Source organism: Geospiza fortis, unplaced genomic scaffold (assembly GCF_000277835.1).
Source record: "Geospiza fortis unplaced genomic scaffold, GeoFor_1.0 scaffold16, whole genome shotgun sequence".
NCBI lineage: Eukaryota > Metazoa > Chordata > Aves > Passeriformes > Thraupidae > Geospiza > Geospiza fortis.
The window spans coordinates 14,224,999-14,243,229 of NW_005054302.1; the positions used below are offsets into that span (position 1 = coordinate 14,224,999).

At 40.1% G+C, this 18,231-nt stretch overlaps 1 protein-coding gene across 1 annotated transcript in view; it reads right to left on the reverse strand.

The window, feature by feature from the left end:
* The window catches only part of DLG2 (discs large MAGUK scaffold protein 2), a 911,187-nt gene that overhangs the window by 687,399 nt on the left and 205,557 nt on the right, over positions 1-18,231 (reverse strand). The gene's annotated exons all lie outside the window — the stretch shown is intronic.

Sequence of the window (18,231 nt, forward strand, 5' to 3'; positions counted from 1 at the left end):
TAGTGGAAGGTCCTCACCCTGTGGCAGAGGGGGTGATCTTTAAGGTTCCTTCCAGCCAAACTTTTCTATGATTCTATGATACTAAAAAAAAAAGTGCTGGAGACAGCTTTTGGGTAATGATGCCCATAAGAAAGCTTTTCTTCTCATCTCCTCTTTGTAAAAGACAAAGATCAGCTGATACTCAGAGATATGCAGGTTTGCATCCCTTTCCAATCTTCTGATACCTATTATTTGAATTTTGTGATGAAAGATACTTAGGTATTGTTCAGAGAAACAGTCTTTCAAAAAGAAAACTACCTATATAATGGTGGCACAAGACAGAACAAAAATTAAAGCTGATAAGCTGATTCTAAAGAATTGGGCATTATATCACTTTGACATTATTGAGTAAGGCCACAAAGCATGGGATGCTGAAGACAATGAGGTCATCAAAGATTTAGACAAGTAAGTGAGAGCTTTTTACAAGCAAAGAATTATTGCACATTTTGAAATTTAGACACTTCCTTCCCTGCTGCATTATTTACATTGATATTAGATGCTATTTTGACCAATGCTAACATATCAACATAAGAAAAAATATCTGTGAAAGAGAAAAAAGACAAGGGCATAAATTACAACTTTCACCTCTCCCTTCACTGATGACTAGAAAAATCAATGCCTTTTGGTTTTGCTGATCCATTGCTGCTGAGTCATGCTCCTAAAATAAGAATAATTTCCTTCCTGTTTGTTCTAGAAATTTCAAAATTGCCTCTTAGCCACAAATCGCCAATCATAGAGTCACCTCGGCCATTTAAGAGATCTTCAGAGTGATTGCAATAATCAGGCAAACTTTATAATGAAGTACAGCTGGAATGAGCACTCACACACTTGCATCGCAGATTTTTCCACTGGGACTCAACATTCCCCCTTTCTGTAGGTACTGCAGTAGCAAGTGACAGCAGAGTTGGTCACATTATCTTCCTTGCCAACAGGTCTCCACTTTACCAATCCTCACAAATCATGCTGTCTCAAGATCAATGGAGATGCCCACAACACATCTGATGCTTGTGGGATGAGTGGCCTAATCACCACTTTTGACTCCATGAAATGGCATTCAATAACTCATTGACATTCCAGGTTTGTGCCTTTGCTGCTCCCTTGACTTTTGTGGCCTGAACGGATCATTGTTTCCACAAAAAAAAAGTATAAAATGTGTAGACATGGTGCTTGGAGATGTGGCTTAGTGGTGGACCTGGCAGAGTTGGATTAATGATTGGACTCAATGATCTTAAAGGTCCTTTCCAACCTTAACAAATCTATGATTCTATTCTGTATGTGCATATACATCAAGCTTCATGTTAGGAGGCCTTTATATCCTGCTATATGTTAGGAAGATTCATTATGCTGTGGTTTCAGGATTATTCATATCTCTGTCCTTCTTTTCAGTATCTCTGAGTATGCTCACATCAGGTCTTGGCCTCTTAAACTGTAACTTGAGGTTAATAACTTCTATATCAGCTTATTTCCCTCTCCTGATCCAAGTGGTTTATCTCACTTCACATTTTTCCCTTCAGAAGTTTGAAGCAAATGGAATTTACAGTTGCTAGACTCCTTTGTATGTGTGTGTATACATACATATATATACATAAATATTTATAATCTCAAATGATAACAAAATAATTCATAATACTAGTTTATATATGTACATACTAACATTTTTAGCTGGATGAAAAGTCTTTAAAAATACCAGAAAACACACTTTTCTGTGAGCTGACACAAACATTTCTCTTACTGAGTTTCCTGCCTGTCTGTAAGACCACCATGTGTCACCCACAGTGGGGTGTGTGTGGGTGACAATAAACAGCCTGTGTAAAAGGTGGAAATCCCGGAGAAGGAAGGTGGCTGTTTGGTGTGGGTGTATTTCTGTGACTATGAGTGAGTGTGAGCAGGGGTGTGCGTGTATAAGTTTAAAGAAACTGCTGTAGGAAGGTGTATAGAAATTTGTAGGAGTTTCTAAGCGTATAGTAATGCTTTCTGCTGAGAGAGATCTTAAACATATATTAATTACTACTTGCCAGTTAATTAAAAACAATTAATAGATCAATACACCACCTCAATCCTGATTTGATTTATTATATGTACATTGAGTAGTTATGCATTCTGACAGTGGTGACCTAGACAAGACTGTCTTCCTGAGCCAGCTACCAAGCCTACTCCTTTTGTTTGCCTGGAGGACTTCCCTTCACCAGAAAACAATCTCTTAAAATCCCACATCACTTCTTTCTCACTCTTTGTCTGCTGAATCAACTATTTCTAAACATCTTGGTTTTAGAGGATCTCTAGAGTCCCACCAAACTCAACCAAAAGCCCCCTGAGGACCCCTACTTGCTCTGGAGGGGTATGAGCGAACCATTTCAACTTATTGTTTTCCCATTTGTACCTGGACAACACAACATATTTATACTGTAAAAGCAATTACCAAAATAACCAGGGCAACATATGGTACTCATAAATTATTGCAGGAAAGTCCTACATCTGTCACATGCAGTCAGTGAGCAAGTTCCAGGGAAAGGCAACTGTCTCCTGAGTTACTGAATTCTCACAGAGAAGGTGTTTTGACTTATTCATTGAGCACACAGATTGAAATCTCTTTCAAAATTGCATGACTGTGCATACTTCCCAGACCTTTTTAGCATGTGTCACTACCCACTTCCCTTCCTTTCTGTTCCTTACCCACCCATATCCACTTAGGCTCACAGCCTTTAAACAATGTAGATAGTAAAGACATTTGGTCCAAAGCCTATTCCTGAGCAAAATTATTGTAGATTTAAGGAATTCTATACTAGCTGCTCTGCTCTTCTGATCTGTTTGTCATGCTCTGAATTGCTAACACAGACTCAGGACTGGCTCAGTTTTGCAGTGATGACCCCAAGCTCTCTAACAAGCTAATGCTGCATAGCAATTTCTGATACCTGTAATATTACACGGCTTTAGTAACATGTGATGCTTTTGTTAAAACTAGCTCCTGGAAATGCCTGATTTTTGGAGGCATTTAGGTTTTCAGCCAACAAAGGACATATTTTCTAGAGCTTCTGATTAAAGGGAAAAGCTTGAAAATGTGGCATGAAAGTATCCTAACAACGTTTAACTACCATGCAAATGGAATAATCTAAAAGTCTAATGTTTCAAAAAGCTCTTTTTTTGATTCTGAGGGTAAATGTATGATTTTGATTGCTTGTGATCTGGACTGCAAACTAAGTACAGCGAAAGCAACGATACATAAGAACTGCTAATGGGCAAAGTAAACACAATTATAGAAAAAAATATGTTTTGCTGTTTTCCCACCTAGCTTTTAATAACCACAGGTGAAAAAAAGCAGTAGGTACATCTTTGAATCTACATTGAATTTTTCCGGCTGTTTTGGATGTTTTTTATAAAGAACTTCTGGAGGGAAGAAAAAAAGAGTGACAAGGGCTCACTCTTGCTCTGACCCTGGTTGAATGAGAAAAGAAATTCGCTGATATCCCAAGGAGCAAAGTCACTGCCAAGAGCTCCTGATGCACTGTCTGATAGGCATGAAGACAGGCTGCTGTAAAGCTTCACAAGTAACACAACAAAATATTGTGCTTCCAAGTAAAAGCAGAAAACTATTGTGCAAAGACCAGGTGTACCTGCAGCACAAGCATAGGCTCTGAAGAACCCCTTGGCACGGCCTCCATTCCCTGTAGCCACTATTTCCCAGGGACTAGGACAAGAATTTCTTCACAAGCCTGTGTTGGTTGCACAGACCTGCTGCAGTAGGACCTGAGAAGGTCAATATCCTAGGGAGCCAGGAGCTCCCTGCTTGCCCCTTCCCATACCAAGGTGTGCTAGGGTCACCTTGGATTACTTGTGTGAAGCGGATGCTTCAGACCTGGAAATCAGCACCAAGAGGAGAGCAGGCTCCCTGTGATGCTGCACATCCACACAAGGCCCAAGGGCAATCTGGCTGGTTGCTACTCTACAGAATTGATATTATTCCTCTATCACATCAGCATCATCTTAAGCCTGTGCCTATTAGTTTTTAGCTTAATTATCACTTCAGCATTGTTTAATCTTCTTGAAGACTTGATCTCCAGAAATAAACAGCTTGCAATAGAAAAATGTCTATCAAGGCTTTATATTCATATATTCATATCCTTCTTGCCACATTTTTAATGTGTTTGTTTTATTAGATAAGATCCAGCTTACAAAACCAAATTATAACACACATTACCACATTCAAAATTCAAATATAGATGTGTCCTGATCTTATCAAGCAGAGTTTGTTCAATATCCTTGGTTAAATGCTTTCTCTCATCTAAAGAAACAACTGGATTTGAGAAATACTAAAAACTCAAAATAATTCTAAATAGTCAGTGAACTGTAATAAATATTAGTTTACAGTTAATCTGGCATTTATTCTCTGACTTCTCTTCCACCTACAATCTTTTACCTCAAAAAGATAAAATTATTAACAGCAAATTGCTTTTTTTACATTTTAGTTCTACGGGTAAATTAGCATTTGGCACTATCTCGTACTACACTTTAGAACAGTGTTGCAATGTAATACTGAAATGTAGCTGTAGCCTAAAACAGGGGCTGGCTTTGGAGGATCCCAATTTCCCCATCTCTTAGCAATTTTCATCTTGGACTTTGACAGTTTAAAGGCAAAGGAAAGAGTACTGTTTTCCTCCTACTATCTGTTTTGAAAACCAAACCAGGAAAGAAAAATTCACAGCAAATTCCTTGAGCTAAAAGCTGGAGAATCACTTTAACTCAGCAATAGAAGACTATAACTGTACCAAATGGTTAATTACAAAGAAAACTTTGAAAAATCAGGCAGACTTGTTGGCTCTGGAGTGGTAACAGCAAATCCAAGCTGTCCCTGGGCTCACACCTATGAAACAGAACCATTTTGATCTCACTAGCATAATGTGTGAAAATATTTATCCTCACCATGCTTTGTGAGGTTGGGAGCTACTGATGTTTCTGTTTCACAGGTGGGGAAGACAAGTACCAAGAAGCCAAGTAACTTGGCCAAGACAGAACAACAAGCAGGTAGCACCTGCTAAATCCTGCATTCTTGACCTAACCCCCTACCCCACACACCTGGGAGCCCATGGTCCTCTCTGTCCTATAGAACTGGATAAAATCAGGTACTACAGGAACAAAAACAAGGTGATGGTGGTTACTGTTTTAAACCAAGGTCACGGCTATCTCTCCATTGATGTGTGGGGTTTTCATGACAACATGATTGCATAGAGAAGGAACCATATTATATACTTTTTTTTTTTTTTTGTGAACATCATGGTTAGCATCAGACAAACACAACTGCCAAGAGATCCTGAGTTTCTTACTGACAACATTTCTGGTGAAAAGCAAACTGTTTAGTACCTGTAATTTTGCTTATTCACTCTCCTACCTTATGAAAATTCATCTAATATCTCAAGTTGGAAGGGACCCATCAGGATCAAGTCCTGCCCCTTGCAAGACTACCTAAAAGTAAATCTGTGACTAAGAGCTTCGGACAGGCATGGTATGACCACTTCACTGGGAAGCCTGTTCCACTGACTGACCAACCACTGAGTGAAGAAACTTTTCCTTCTATCCAGTCTGGACCCTGATGCAGATTTATTCCTTTTCCTCACATCCTATTGCTGGTCCCACTGAGAGGGAAGACCAGCACCTCCTCCTCCATCTGTTGTCACCCTCATGGATGTTGTACACTGCAATGAGGTCACGCCTTAGCATTCTCCAAGTTGAACCAACCATGACCTCAGCTGCTCCTCATGTGTCTTGCTCTCATGATGCTTCATCATCTTGGTCACCCTCCTCAGGACACTCTCCAATAGCTTTACATCTTATGTTGTGGTTCCTAAAACTGCCCCCAGCACTCGAGGTGAGGCTGCCCCAGTGCAGGGCAGAGTGGGACAATCCCCTCTCTTGCCCGGCTGGCCATGCTGTACCTGATTCCCCCAGGGTATAAAGGACCAGAGCTGGTCCTTTTGGCTGCGAGGGTATGCTTGAGTCACTTTCAACTTGCCACCAACCCAAGCCCGCAGATGTCTTTCTACAAGGGCTGCTCTTCACTTCAAATGTCTAGGGACAGTTCTCTGGTATTTCCAGATCTCTCTGTAAGACCTTTCTACCTTCAAGGTAGCTCAAAACTTCTCCTAATTTCATGTCACTGGCAAATTTACTTAATGTACACTCAACTCCCACATTCAGGTAATTTATAGAAACATTAAAGAGCGTTGGCCTTAGAGTTGAGCCCTGGGTAACCCCACTGGTGACTGGTCACCAACCTGATGTAAATCCATTTACTGTAACTCTTTGAGCACAACACATCACCCATATAGACCCCTGCTTCTTAGTCTTACACGTTGCTCCTTATTCTTTGCTGCAAAGCAGATATATATATATACAGAGTGCATTCCCTTGTTTTTCATGAATCTCTGAAAATTAAATTGCTTTTGAGAAACTTGAACATTGCAAATAGACAAAAATTAGCTTTCACTGCAAACAGACATTTTGTCAGGTGCGTGTTTTCTCCTAATGTCCTTGTGTCCACAAATGGTATTATCTGCTGGAAGAACCATTTTTCCTGTTCTATCAGTCACTGAACTTCTGCCCTCCCAGGTTTACTCAGCACTTAATCCTCTAAGATTTCCCCATGGAATTAATAACATTCAACCTGTTCCTGAGTTATCCAATGCTCTTTACATCCCTGGGATGTGTCACACAAAAGATGCAAACCTACATAAACCCTCATCAGCAGAACCCTTGCTGGCAGAAGGATAGAACTGCTAACAGCACAGCAACAAGTCACAGTGAGAGATCACTGCAATGCAAACATGTCCTGAGAAGTGATTTCAGCCATCTGAGGAACACACTGATAGTCAGCGCTTGTGCTACTCCTGAGAAGGCAAAATGCAGATGTGATTCCCAGCAGATATCAAAAAGCTGTTTAAATTACTTTATTCCAGGGCTTTGGCAACATGTTCCTCCTTCCTTAATAATAGTTCAGCAAAGTATAAACTAGCAAGAAAATTAATTGGGATTTGCTGCTTTTTCTAAACATTTTTTTTCTTTATAAATCAGTGATCCTTCCAGGGCTTTTCTGGTCCTTCACAGATCAGATTGTTGTTAAAGCAATGCTACTTGATCTACATACTGCTTTCAACATTCACATTATACTTGAAAATGGCAATCAGATTTTTGATTGAATTTTCGCTGTAAAATACAATTTAAAAATCATCTTTCTGAAAGAAAAACAAGACTTTAGGGACTAATAAAAGCATGTCTTCTGTAAATCACTGAGGAATTGATTAAAATGAAGGAGGAGGGGAAATGGGGTATTAGTCAATTATAGACTGACTGTGAACCTCCAACATGAAGTCTTGAGAAAGCAATCCTAGTCCTGTTAAATACTCAGTAAAACAGTTCTAGAGAATAGAGCAATACTAATGCTGCTGGCAAGACCTCATAAAAGAATCTGAATACAATGGTTTTAATCTCTCTTCAAACAAGAGTTTCAAATTGGAAACTTGCAGTGAAAGTAAAATTCGGGGGGGAAAGGCATTATCTGACAATGAATCATTCAGTTTGGAAATTAGATTCTAACTGTATTAGCAGAATGAACACTTCATCTCACTGGAGGACTGGGAGCAAGAAATCAAACATAAAAGGATGGAGTTATCTAAATAATGGTACAGATGCTGTGTTAATGGCCATAGTGAAAAATTAAAGCAAGACAGGGACTGCTCCTGAAAACCAAGTGCTACAAACTGGCTACTGATCATACTTTGGCTTAATGCTTTCCTGGAGTTTTATAATGGAAGTTGTTGAAATGGTGCAGAGGTGGGTGGAAAGCCTTTTAGAGACATAGATGCATTTTATTTGAGTCCATTTTTTAGTGTTCCTCGTTGACCTGTGTCCCTACTTAAAGTATACCTCTCTAACCACAATTTCCCCTACCCCACAAGGGAAATGCTGCTTCTTTTTTTTTCATCTTCTGAAATTGAATTTGCAGCACTGAAGCTGTTTCACGTGCTTTACAACAGCAAGAGAACTTTTGGAAAGATGCTGAGCATAGCAACTGGGTTTCTGATGATGATAGATCTGTTCTGCTTGGTGCTTCAAACCGTGCATGGTTTGAAGATGGGAAGGTGTGGGCAGTGTGTGATGTGGAGGGTAAAAGCTGACCAGACAGAAAGGATGGAGTGAAACTGCACACAGAACCATCAACTCTTCTTTTGAGACTGACCTGCCCCTGCTCACACAAAGATAAACCTATTTTTCAAAGCTGAATTCCTTGGAAAATTCCAGCTTCTCTTTAAAAGGAGAATACTGTAGGGAAGCCATGTGAAAAGATGAAAGGAATGCACCAGCTTGAATTCCTGTGCTGCACTGAGGCTTAGAGCGGCTCTTAAAATTGTCATCCTCTTCTATTACTTTTCAAAATATCACTTCAAAATAATGAGTGTGTAAGAATCCTGTTTGAGGATTAGGGCCTCCTGGTGCTGCAAAGACACATTTAGAGACACAGACTGTGTCTGCACGGGCATATGGCCAAAGCAAAGTGGAAAGGTTTCTCCTTGTAGTGCAGTAAGTTACACTTGACACATAATACAAATTATGTTTGTCACTTGAAAGAGAAAGAGAGAGTAATGGTTTCAGTTCTGTCTTTGTCATTCAAAAATATTGACAGCTTTAATGTTTTTTTATTATTTTTAAGCAGTCATGCTGAAATTAAATGCCAAAATAAGCCATGTACTTGCCAGTCGATGTGGAGCTCTGAAATGTGCTAGCTTCGTTGTGGGAGGAGAGAGGATTTCGTCCTCAGGGAAAGGAGATTTTCTGTGCTACAGAAGTGGCTCTGTGGCACATTCCTCTCTGCCTAAACAATGTGACTCATCTGCTCTCAGTCTGGAGCCCTGCGAATTATGGTATTGTAAAAACATGCAAAGTTCACACTAAGTTCACAAAGCTACAAAAATAATCTGTTGCCTGAGCAATGGATGATCCAGCAAGCAGAGCTCTGTGCTGGAATTCAGCACTCCTAAATCCTGCTCTTAAATATGCTACTGATTTTTGAGTGCCTTAGAAAAACTTCATTCTGTCTTAAATCTCTTTTCCTTCCCTGCCCTTGTCTTGTTAAACTCTCCATATACAATGTCTCCAAGGTGAAGTCTCTGCTAGCCATCAATACTGATGATTTTTCATCATCTTTGTAGATAGTATCTTCTCTTTGACCATGACAGACCCTAACTTGGCCTGTTCAAATCCTTTCTAAATGCTGTCATAAGATCCCTTTTCCAGTTCATCAATTGCACTTTATTATCCTTCTCGTCACACTCCCAGCATGGGCTTTCACTTCCTTGCTGCATCTAATAGAGGCTTGTCAACACTGTCAACACCTTCCACGTGCTGTCCTCAGCCATTATCTCTAATTCAGTGGCAGAGGGAGATTCTCCCTCTGTACAGCCAGTGCTAAACATCCAGATAATACTTCTGTGCCTTTTCTCATGCTCTGTGTAATGCCAGGGAGAAGGTTTCCTTGACATCTGCAAACTAGATAATTTTTTTTTCCTCCTAAATGCTCAAAAAAAATTTTCTTTCCACACTATATGTTTAAAAAATAACCAAACCTTCCAGTTTTGCCTCCTAGTATGCTGATTCCTCTACCTAGCCAGCATCAGCTTCTTGTTTCCTTTTGTTACCCAGCTACCCACTTGCCTCTGTTTTCCCAGGCTCTTCACCTCAATTGTAAGGTCTTTGGCACTGTGACAGCCTTCTGATCTGTGCTTGTACTGTGCTCTTCTGATGCCTGTGTAAGGCTCCCTGGGTGCTATGGCAATATGAGCAGCAAAGCCCTGGATAATAACTTGGTTTAAGCATCATGGGAGAGGAAGAGAGTGAGAGCCAAGAAATCTACAGGTGTGTTTTCCTTTTTTTAGCCCATTCTAGTGTGGAACTGAATTAGCTAAAGAATAAAGCAGCAGCAAGTCATGAGTGTTTATAGTAAGAGCTTGAACCTTTCTCTGAACTCTGACACCTCCTCATGGCACTTTCTGACAAAGTCTAACCTTTTCCAGTTCTTCCACATGTGCTTGCACAGCTGGCTCAATGCAGTGGGGAATTAAGCCCATACTCTGACATATTGCCAATCACTTCACTATGCTGAAGGGTTTTAGGCACATAACACTTGATTTCAGGATGTCTAGTCCAAATCTTGATATTTACAAAGTAACAAGAATTGCTGCCAGATAAATGGAAAACACATGTAAATCATACTTAGTGGAGACAAGAAGAATGATTATATGGTGGAGGCACTGGACTGGGCTCAGTATTTAATCCAAATAATCATTGGGCATTGGGTTCCAAAGAATTTTCTTTTCACACAGACCTCCTGCAACTGTGACCAAATTACTAATTATTTGGCTTTGAGAAAGTAAGAAAAGTTCTTACAGATTTCCAGGGAGCCTGGCTAGTTGTTCTAGTTGTCACTGTCTGCTCCATGTGCTGTGACTCACAGAGTTTTTATAGGGACAATCACTTTTGCTTATCTGCTCAGCTCAACAACTGGCCATACAAAGAAGTGTATATTGCTGAAGTAACAATGGTCTTCTAGCATTTAGTAGAGAGTTCTATTTCTTTCAGTGAGAGAAATAGAAATGGATCTTGAATGAAGATTTTAGTCAGGTTTTGAGTGAATTCTGCCTGGCAGTATTCCTTACTCATGCACTGTTATTGCTCATGGTGTATCTACACCCTTTGGGTAAGGATTTCTGTTTCACAAAATCTTTTAGGGCTAAGTTCTGATTCTTCAACACACCAAGAATTGTCAAAAAATGTATTAGAAAGCAGTAATAGTGGACAAAGTACTTGGATTCCTACTAATGCTAGCATCTCTGGAAGTTTAGCAAATTACTAAGTGTTGAAATGTGTGAGCACCCAACTGATTCCCTCTAACCACTTTGCTAAGCTTCATGCAGCTTAAAAGAATTGTGCTATAACACTTCTGGTAGGTACTTTCTGGTGACATCAATATTCTTTTGAATCAAAATTAAATTATACACTTATTGGAAGTTAATATCCCTGAAATTCATTTCAAAAGTCAATTTAGTATACATGGTATGTCAAACAGCCATAGCAGTGTCATTGCATAAAACAAAACCCCATCCCCCACCCCAAATCTATGTCTGCAGTGTTTTTTTAACTTCTGGTTAATAAAAATTTGATTAGGAGGATTCAGACAGCATGTCTAGAATGGCAAATTCACAAGACATCAAATCAGTTTATAAAAGCTTTTATTCTTTTGCAATTTTTTGATAAACTGGCAACACGGGAACCTGTAACATACTTCTGACCTTTTTTCAGAATGAAACTAAGACCTTCCACAGAGAGAGACTGTTATCTGTAGTGTACCATTTAAGCACAACCACCTTCATTTTTTACAGCAATTAAATTTCTTAAATCTATCATTTTCTCCAGGGTTACTGTACAGCCTTCCCAATTCAGAGCTCTCTGCCTTTGATCATTAAGAGAAAAGGAGGGACAGCAATACTGCCAGGGAACAGGTGCTGCCTGCATGCCACTTGATAGGTTTATTCTCTTCTAAACTATTAAACTACTCTTCTAAACTTCTAAACTATTGTTTAAAACTATTTTCCAGGTGGAGTCAGAAAGACAGCAAAGTCCTAGACATTGTTGCTGTTATTCAAACCAGTTCAAACCTATTTAACCCAACAGCACAAGAAGCTGTCTTTCACTAGCATTACTAAATGAAAAATTAAAAATCTATGTACCAATTGCACCTTTGAAAACTACTCCAAATGTCTCTACTTGTATTCAACTGTGCAACAAGTCCTGGGGCAGGGTGGAACAGTTGAGTTTCACAACACATTTCTTTGCCAAATCTGGAAGTGGCAATGATAGTCAATCTCTACGTGGAGAAACTAGTAACAGACAGTGTCCTCAAAAGGGTAAGGACTGATGCCTCAGCTGGACATGGGATTTGGTTAAGTAATTGAAATCCTCTGCATGAGGCTGCAATCCTCTGCTGATTTCCCATGACACAGGCAACATGTGTGTGCAGTAGTGCCCAGGAATTCAGCCTTGGACAAGCATTAGGAGACTGGAGTGCTTACTGTGGTTCTCATTACTGGTATTTTACAATACATTACTGTAGGAACAAAAGAAGGGGACCTTGCTCTAACATACAGTGCTTCTCTCATGCCTCATAACAGACCTGCAACAAACAAGACAACTTCCTTGGCTGCAGGTAGAGCTGCCTTTACTGTCTGTCTGTCCCCAGGATGCTCTGCAATGATAACACTCTTCCAAACATTGCCCACCTCTGGGCAATGCAAATCCCCTCAGCAGCACACAGAATCCAGCCGTAAGATCTACAGCCCCATATTATATGTAAAAGGAAGATAATCTAAATAAATTAAATTTAAAATGTGTATGCTAATATTCTTCCAAGGATGTACTGTTGTTCTGTGCCACATATCCCTTACATGAGTATTATACAAGAATGCTAAACTTGCTTTAGATTTACTGGAAGGAGCAGAAATTCTTCATGGGGTGTGTGTAACTATCTCACTTTCTTTTTCTTTGTATGGTGTTACAAACCTGGCTCTTCAAGATAAGAGTAACAAGTTGTGGTTGAAGACTAGCTGGACTATATGAAAAGAGTTTCAATACTTCTTTTCAGAATTTTTTCATGACTTAAACAAAACAGCTTTTTAAAAACATATTAATCTTCAGTGAGCTTTATAAGGAGAAGAGATAAACTTGAAAGACCATGAAAAAAATTAAAGTATTTATACCAGAATATAAAGTTATGTTCAAAAGAGTAACAATTTTAGAAGAGCAAAGAAAGAGTGATTGTCAGCTGTTGAGTCTATCCATGGAGAACTGCACATTTACAAACATAATTACAGTTCCCAGTACTGCTATTCCTCACATTAAATGAAGTTTCAGAGCTTCTCCTTCAAAAGACTACTAATTCCCCTCTCTTCTCAAGTCCTGCTTCCATGGTCCCTTCCCTTCTCACCACTGCTCCCTCATGCCGCATGCTTTTAACAGTTTCTTCCTCTACACACAGCCCATTTTGTCTCCTTGTACCTCTCTGTACCATGGCACCTTCCATTCATGCTTACTTCAGCTTTCTTGCCATGGGATTTTCCCACAGTCCCTCATAAACCTGCTCCCAAAAATATTTCTAGTAAGTATAGTCTCAGGAAAAAGCACTGTCCTGTCCAAATATATCCAATTCACATAAGACACGGTTCTCTAGTCATCAAATCACAGAATCCTAGAATCATAGAATCACAATCCCAGAATCATGGAATGTTTGAGTTGGAAGGCACCTTAAAGATTGTCTACTATGGGCAGGGATGTCACCCACTTGATCAGGTTACTCAGGGCCCCATCCAACTTGGCCTTGAAGACTTCCAGGGATGGGAAACACTACAGTTTCCTTTCTTGCAAAGTCTTTTAACTGGGTTCTGTTTTAAAATCTTTCCTCCTAAGACCTGGGTGAGATGATGGATGAGCAGAGGCATTCCAGCCCTTATGAAATAACATTCTAGAAAGAGAGATTCTTCCTATGCCTGCATATTGTACTGAGAAGGAGGCATTGCCTGTGCTCTGCTCAGCACTGCGACTGTGCCAAGTCCTTCATGAATCCTTAGCACTCATACACAGAGCTATCCAAACAGCTTTGGGGGAAGAAGAAAACGGTTTTTTTCCTTCAGATAAAATACCATGAAAACTCAGTGACCAAATTAAATATCAAGTGGACAAAGGAAAAAAAGTCAACTTTAAACTCTTATTGAGAAAGTGTAGACACAAAAGGATAATGAAAGGAAACATCGCAGGGCACTAATATTGGGAATTTTTTCACACTACTAAACCTAGGGGGAATTTCTTTCTAAAGAAAAGAAGAATTCTGTTTCCATAGTAACTCAGTGCTAGAGCCCCCTTACAGTCCAAATTTAGCAGAATTATATGTGCAGCAGCACACTACTGTGCACTTGAGGCTACAAAGAAACCACTAACCTCATTGCATTTGGGATGTCAGGTTGAATTTGAACTGGGACAGACAATATGTCAAGCAAGTCCAAGTATAATCCTAAAAAATAACATCATGCCTTAAAGATGAGGGAGAAGTTATAGGTGATAACAGGGCATAAACTAGAAACTTGATAATGTCTTGAAATACCAAAAATTGCTAAGAAATGGGTTAGCATGTAAAAATGAATTATTTTTATCCCAGTCGTGACATTAATTTACTTACTGCTATGAAACAAGTACTTCAGTGAGAGTACTTTCCCCTGTATGAATTCTCAGTACATAGAAGCTGTGCTGCCTTTGTTCAGAAGAGAGGACACACAACCAGTCCACAGCAAGACGTTTTATTACAGCTTTTTGAGCAGTTGGAAGTGATACATGAGGACAATACGCCTCTCTCTGCAGAGAAATCTCTGCTCCTTACCTGGCAGTGCTTTGCTTACATTTTTGAAGAGGTTGAAAGACAAACAGCCCAACAAATAAAAGCACCCCCTGCTTAATCAATGCATTTACTGCTCTTAAAAATGAATGAAGGCGGGTATGGTAGCTCTGAAATGTGTCTGTTCTGTCATCAGTCGATATGCGCTCAGCAGAGGCAAAGTGAAGTTCAGGCGGCAAGAAAATGATGGTAAGAGCAGAGGTACCTTACTGTGGCTGAGGGTCATTAGAAGGGTGGGAAGTGCTGGTGCAGTTTGAACACCAAGTGCTCCAAGCACTGCTCGAGCTCAGAAGCGACGATTAGAGCTGTAAGCTCCACACGTCTGGCTGGCACAGATAAGTGGTCTTCCCCTGCTCTCAGCAGTACTTAGCAGTGCTTTAACCACATTACACACACACTCTGACCAGCTCTGAGGTACTAATGGCGATGAAGTATTGAAAAACAAGTGCTGCCAATTTTCCCACTGTGTCACACATTTGAGAAATCATCAGCAAATTGAGAGGAGCTAAGTGTCCTGTGAGTCAAATAACTCTTTCAACCAGAGAGAAGTATGTTAAACCACACAACTTTCTTGGGTTGTTAGATTTTACATAATCTATCCAATTTCTGGTTCAAATCACACTTTTTGCCTTGTCTGATACAGCAACATTTTGCTACACACTTTATCCTATGCTATCATACACTGTATCTGCTCCAGAACTGATGAGAGAGAAAATTGTCATCATGACCTTGAACAACAAATAAGGAAAAGCCTGAGTTCAGATTTAAAGCAAAAAGTTACAGCAGTTATTAGTAAGAGGCTAACTTCTAATTCTAGATATGCAATAACATACCATAATCAAATGTATGAATATAGACTGCAGCTTATTCAAAGTTACAGAAAGAGCAAAATGTCTTTTGGCAGTGAAGGTGTGTAAATAGGTCAATGAAGTGAGACCACCTACTTAGACTAGCAAGCTTTGTCTTTGCTTCAATATCAACATTTCAACTGCTTTTTACAAGAAATAAATGGAAAATAAACTCTTTTCTTCTAACCACCTTTCAACAGATTGCTACAAAACCTGGAAAGACAACTAAATATCAAATTAAAGCTCCTTTTAACACTTTCACCTTCCTCAGAAAGACAAATTAAGGTACTTAAGCATAAGCCTCTTGCAAAACTGCTGAAGCTGCCGAGAAAACTAATTGGCTGACTGCGATTTGCATATGAATATTAAATATTAATAAGGTTAATGTTTTGTGAGGTTGAATCAGAAGTGACTATATAGCAACTATCTAAGTGCTTTGTCCAGAAACAAGGCACAATGTAAAACTCTGTCTCTATCCCAAACCAGCCTAAGGTGGCCTTTCTCCCTAATTCCCATCACAGCTTGGAATACAGCAGCAGGGGACGCAGCACGGATCCTGTGTGCCAGCTGCCTGAGTGCCTGGGAGCCTGTCCCACTCTTGGCACATTATTCACAGAGAGAGGTTCCAAGCCTACTCATTCCCCTTGATGAAAACGTTTTGCTTCTCCTCACAGAGCTGTGTCTTGGTACTCACTGAAGATTCTCAAGGGTCAACAATCCAGAGCGTTTCACTGGCTTATGTATGTTCAAGATCATTTTCTGTACTGGGAGGGAAGACATTTCTAGAGAAGCACATCAGTCACGGGAGGACTTCGTGCATCAGCAGAAGAGGATGGGCTGGAGACTGCTTCAGTACTCTGGCCTGAATGCTGACAGCAAGTGTGTGCTTTACTGCTAACTCAGGCTTAAAAATGTCTAAAATAGGATTTACATCCAAAGTTCTGGCTAATTATGCCATGAAAAGCATCCCTTAAAGGCAATCAATAAAAGGATTGAGTCTCATAACACAGACTAATCTGTTTTCTATTCCTCTCCTTCCCCTCCAGGGTGACCAGGCAGCAGATGCAGGGATTTTCCAGAAAACCTGCAATGCTCCAGATCCTGCTTCCTGACAGAGGGTCATTCCATGGAAGCAATGACTTCCAAACCTCTCTCATTGAGTCAAATGCCACCAGGCTGCCATGCTGTGCCCCCCCCAGGAGTACCAGGATCTGTGTGGTAAAAAGGGGTCTGGAGCAGCAGCAGGCAGCTGAGCATGAGATAAACTGTCATTGCTGAGCAACTTCCATGACAGCTTTTAACAGTGCACGCCTTTCCTTTCCCAAAGAGTTCTGACACCTGAACTGATGATATGGTAGCAAGTAAGTGACCCAATAAATCTGACAGCCATCTGCACAGACAATTTAAGAAAAGCCTTGTATTATTGCCAGGGTGAAAACAGCAATGCAGAGTTTTCTTCATCCCTCCTTCAACTAGGAAAAAGCCTAGGGAGTTTGAAGTGTTAAAGATGTTGGAATTTAGTTTGAGAGGTGAAAATCTCTTCCTGACAGTACTCTTCTGCCTAAAAATTGGCATAAATGAACATGTCATTTTAAAAGGCTGTGTTTTCTAATGTAAAAGAAAACTAAAGCATACAAATAAGTCAGTCATTTGAAGAGCAAAGTCAGACCATACTTACTGGAACACATTTTCCTTTCCATCCAGTCTTGCCCCAGTGCATATGAACAAGTCTCATTGCTCCCTCCAGTTCGCTGAGGAAGAGGAGAGGGAGGTGCTGACCTCTCCTCCCTGGGAACCAGTGATAGAAAATGTGGAAATAGCTCAGAGCTGTACCAGGGGAGGTTCAGACTAGTCATAAGGAAGCATTTCTTTACTGACAGCATTGTCAAACACTGGAACAGGCTTTCTAGAGAGAAGATTGATGACCTAAGCCTTATTAGAAAGTATTAGAAAGGAACTCACACAATGCCCTCAATGTGGTCAGTGCTGAACTGGTCAGGCAGCTGGACAAGACAGTCCTTGTAGGTCCCTTCCAACTGAAATAATCTACTCTATTCTATGCCATGCCATGCCATGCCATTCTGACTGGACATTATCCTCCCTGGCCCTTGGAATACTCCTCAAATTCCCCTCTGTTCTCTGAAGGAGAACTTTATTTATTTTCAAACTCAGCTGCTACTGGAATACTTTCAAAAGAGATAATATTCACAGAAACCTTTCTGGAAAGAAATTACTGAGAATTCCATCCTTTTTACCTGCACTAAGTATTTGCTTCCTTTTTTCTCTTTCCCCATGGCCACACCACACTGGTAGAAAACAGAAGCTGGCACGTGCAAATGCACAACTAGGCACCTACTTACAAAGTCCATTGCAAAACAAAATTGCCACCTCATATAAAAAATCCTGATAAATATGTACCCTTCAGGTACATTGTGGGCAGCTGCTGCTGAGCAGCTGCATCCAGCCAGAGTAGTGTGTTTGGGAGTCTCTGGACAGAAGCAGATAAGGATTTATTGGGCATTAAAGTGTGCACAGTGACTCTGATGCTTCTAGGAAGGATCAGACCTACTGCAGACCATCTCTGTGTCTGTGTGCCCATGCTGACAGAAGATAGACCAATGTTTCAAATATTTTGCCTTTCTAGGATTTTTATGAGTGGCTGCATATATTGAATTGTCCAGATTTTTCTTTTAGACAGTAATTAATGAATGCATATTCCTCTGTAACATAGAATCAGCCATTAATAGAGTCTCTGAAAAAGCATGTTTCAGCAAATGAATCACATCTAACATTGTGCAGATTTATTTTTTGCTGTGTTATACTTGTGAGAGGCCAGAGAAGTCAAGAGTGTAGTCAAAGGTT